Here is a 4,332-nt window from a genome sequence, read left to right as displayed (position 1 = left end):
ACTTTTTCATGCATCCTTGAGTACATGTTCCTCCTAATGGGTCCTGTTAAAGACCGAGCTCCTGAGAAATTCCACCATTCTACCACTCTGGTTCTATAAGTGTCTTTTGCTCACGTATGTCAAAATAGGCTAGGTTATGCTGTGCTTAACAAAGGACCCCAAAATCTCAGGCACTAAAACTTATCTGCATTTTACAAATGAGTAAACTGATGAACACAAGGGTAATGATAGCAATATAAAAATGTGATTGGCATGCTCCATATTTTTCCAAAATAGCTCCAGGTCACTGTTTTATATACTCTGTCAAAACAAAAGCATCATCAGAGCCACAGTTCTCCTGTGAGAGGGCCTTCGTGTTGAACCCAATACATTAGCTCAGCAGCGGAAGACTCTGAATTCTCCCTACTCTTCAGGGATGAGTCGTGTGGCAGTGGAAAATGCACTTGGGCTAGACCAGCAGTTTGCTGGCCTGGACCCAAACTCATCATATAATCAGAATGGAGGAAGTATAGCCAGCAAAGGGTACTATGTTCCTCCTCACTTAAGGAACAGAGAAGCTACTAAAGGATTCTATGATAAAGACAGTTCAGGGTGGAGTTCTAGTAAAGATATGGATGCATACAGCAGTTTTGGCTCTCATAGTGATTCAAGAGGGAAGTCTAGTTTCTTCAGTGATCCTGGAAGCGGATCAAAGGGAAGGTTCGGTGATCGTGGATGAGGTGACTATGACAACTTTGACAGTCGTGGTGGCAGAGGTGGCTTTGGCAAATATGAACGTGGAAATAGTCGCTGGTGTGACAAATCAGATGAAGATGATTGGCCAAAGCCACTCCCACCAAATGAACGCTTGGAACAAGAACTTTTCTGGAGGCAACACTGGGGTTAACTTTGAAAAGTATGAGGACATTCAGTTGAGGCAACAGGCAACAACTGTCCTCCACACATTGAAAGTTTCAGTGATGTTAGATGGGAGAAATTATTATGGGAAACATTGAGCTTACTCGTTACACTCGCCCAACTCCAGTGCAAAAGCATGCTATTCCTATTATCAAAAAGAAGAGTGACTTGATGACCTGTGCCCAAACAGGGTCTGGAAAAACTACAGCATTTCTCTTGCCCATCTTAAGTCAGATTTATTTTTTGGGTCCAGGCCAGGCTCTTAGGGCCATGAAGGAAAATGGAACATATGGGCACTGCAAGCAATATCCAATCTCTTTGGTGTTACCACCAACTAGAGAATTGGCCATACAGATCTATGAGAGCCAGGAAATTTTCATACCAATCTAGAGTTCATCCTTGTGTGGTTTATTGTTGTGCTGATATTGATCAGCAAATTTTAGACTTAGAATGTGGATGCCACTTGTTAGTTACCACTCTAGGACGTCTAGTGGATATGATGGAAAGAGGGAAAATTTGATTAGATTTCTGCAAATACTTGGTGTTAGGTGAAGCTGATCAGATGTTGGATATGGGGTTTGAATCTCAAATACATAGAATCATTGAACAAGATACTATACCATCAAAGAGAGTTCACCACACTATGATGTTTAGTGCTACCTTCCCTAAGGAAATACAGATGCTTGCTCATGATTTCTTGGATGAATATATCTTTTTGGCCATAGGAAGAGTTGGCTCTACCTCTGAGAACATCACACAGAAAGTAGTTTGGGTGGAAGAGTCAGACAAACAGTCATTTCTGCTTGACCTTCTAAATGCAACAGGCAAAGATTCACTGACCTTAGTGTTTGTGGAGATCAAAAAGGGTGCAGATTCTCTAGAGGATTTCTTATACCATAAAGGATATGCTTGTACCAGTATTCATGCAGACCAATCTCAGAGAGATAGAGAAGAGGCACTTTACCAGTTTTGCTCAGGAAAAAGCCCGATTCTCATGGCTACAACAGCAAGAGGACTGGACATATCAAATGTGAAACATTATCAATTTTGACTTGCCAAGTGATATTGAAGAATATGTACATTGCATTGGCTGTATAAGATTTGTAGGATACCTTGGCCTTGCCACCTCATTCTTTAATGAGAGGAACATAAATATTACCAAGGGTTTGTTGGATCTTCTTGTTGAAGCTAAACAGGAAGTGCCATTTTGGCTACAAAACATGGCTTATGAATACCACTACAAGGGTAACAGTCATGGATGATCCAAAAGTAGTAGATTCAGTGGAGGATTTGGTGCCAGAGACTATCGACAGAGTAGTGGTGGCAGCAGTTCCAGCTTCAGCAGCAGCCACACCAGCAGCAGCCACAGTGGTGGAGGTGGCCATGGAAGCAGCAGAGGGTTTGGTGGAGGTGGCTATGGAGGCTTTTACAACAGTGATGGATATGGAGGAAATTATAACTCCCAGGGGGTTGACTGGTGGGGTAACTGAACCTGCTTTGCAGTAGGTCACCCTGCCAAACAAGCTAATATGGAAACCACATGCAACTTAGCCAGACTATACCTTGTGTAGCTTCAAGAACTCGCAATATATTACCAGCTGTGATTCTCCAATAATTTTTTTTTAAGGGAGCTCAAGGTCACATGAAGAGTCAAAAGGAACAATCAGAAGCCCTATTCATAAGGTGGTTTGAAGACTTCATTGCTGTAGTTTGGATTAACTCCCCTCCCAACCCCCATCCCAAACTGCATTTATAATTTGTGACTGAGGATCATTTGTTTGTTAATGTACTGTGCCTTTAACTTTATACAACTTTTTATTTTGATGTCCTGTTGGCTCAGTAATGCTCAAGATATCAATTATTTTTGACAAAATAAATTTAATGAACTTGGGCTAAAATCAAACCTTGGCACACAGGTGTGATACAACTTAACAGGAATCATCGATTCATCCATAAATATTGTAAGGAAAAAAACCTAAGCAGTAGCCTGCATTAGGGCTTTTTGATATTTACAGATTGGGGGGAAACAAACAACAAATGTCTTTGAAGCCTATTAATGGAATTAGTTTCTAATGTGGTGAACTGTATTAAGTTAAGGTTCTGATTTGTTCACTCTATCCTGGATAGGTATTTAGAACCTGATAGTCTTTAAACAAGTCATTCCAGTCATGATGAGGTGATGTATGAATACATGCATACATTCAAAGCACTGTTTTCAAATGTAATGCAAATAAATACAGTAATTTTTCAGTGATTAGGCAAATCATTAATTATGAGCTAGCCAAATGTCGGCATAATATTACAGGGAAAGTTTAAGAGTCTGATAACTTGAGATAGGATTTTAGGAGAATTCATCTACTTAGACTTTTTAAATGCCTGCCATAAATGAAATTGAAATGGTAGAATGGCTGACCACAGCAGTGACCAGCCCTTGTTAGGGCCCTGGGTGATTTTTGATCTAATAACACATGCTAGTGTTGATGTTTTTTGGTCAAGAGGGTATGAACAGGAAGAATTAAATGTAGCAGGCTTTCTTTTAAATGCCGATTCATATTACTCTGTTCAAGCTCTGTTGAGATGTTAAACTGTCTTACAATAGACTTTGTAAAAATGGCTCCAGAAGAGTGACAAACTGAAATCTTTGAGATCACACAGGTTGGAAGTATGTACATAACTGCACAAGGTGTCAATTCTACTACACAGTGAAGTTTTAGTTTTAGTTGCATGGGTTTCCATTGTATTTATAGTCTGTCTATGCTAAATCTGGCCAAAGATGAGCATTGTCCACCACTAAAATGCCTCTGCCACTTTTGAATTCTGTGCTAATTTTGTGGCCAGAATGCGGTGATCAAAATGCTCAATCTTTTTACAGTGGCATAGGAAGATGGCAAAAATTTCCTAAAGTGCAATAGATTTTCAAGTGTATTGTGCCTTGTTCTAAAACTTTTATTAAGTAGGTGCACTTGACAGTATTGAGATCATTTGTTATGGTGCTATTTCAATTAGTCTAGGTTTAGGCGCTTATACATTTTGCCCATAACTTTTTACAAAGTACTTCTTTTATTGCACATTCAGAGAATTTTATATATATATATATATATATATATATATGTCTTGTGTGCATGTCCTTATACTTCCGATATTATTTTGTCTCTTGGAGATTGTTGGAGACAGCTTGTCTAGGAAGGGGATGGGACTAGATTCTAAAATCTATTTGGGACCATGGGAATGATAGTTGGGAAGAAAACTATTTGCACATGACAGATTTCTAGATACTTTTTGCTGCTACTTTTATGTTATATTTATTGAACATTTTGGCAAATACTTATTTTTGTAAGCCTAAAAGTGATTCTTTGGAAGTTTAAAAAAGAAACTTGACCAAAAGACAGTACAAAAACACTGGCACTTGAATGTTGAATATCACCATATGCATGG

At 39.1% G+C, this 4,332-nt stretch overlaps 1 pseudogene; it reads left to right on the top strand.

Moving 5' to 3' along the window:
* The first annotated feature begins 385 nt into the window (after positions 1 to 385).
* LOC133051644 (ATP-dependent RNA helicase DDX3X-like) lies at positions 386 to 2,859 on the top strand (annotated as a pseudogene).
* The last annotated feature ends 1,473 nt before the right edge of the window (positions 2,860 to 4,332 follow it).

Source organism: Dama dama, chromosome X, assembly GCF_033118175.1.
Source record: "Dama dama isolate Ldn47 chromosome X, ASM3311817v1, whole genome shotgun sequence".
Taxonomy (NCBI): domain Eukaryota; kingdom Metazoa; phylum Chordata; class Mammalia; order Artiodactyla; family Cervidae; genus Dama; species Dama dama.
The sequence above is the reverse complement of the archived record's forward strand: the minus strand, read 5'-3'. Positions and strand labels throughout refer to the sequence as shown.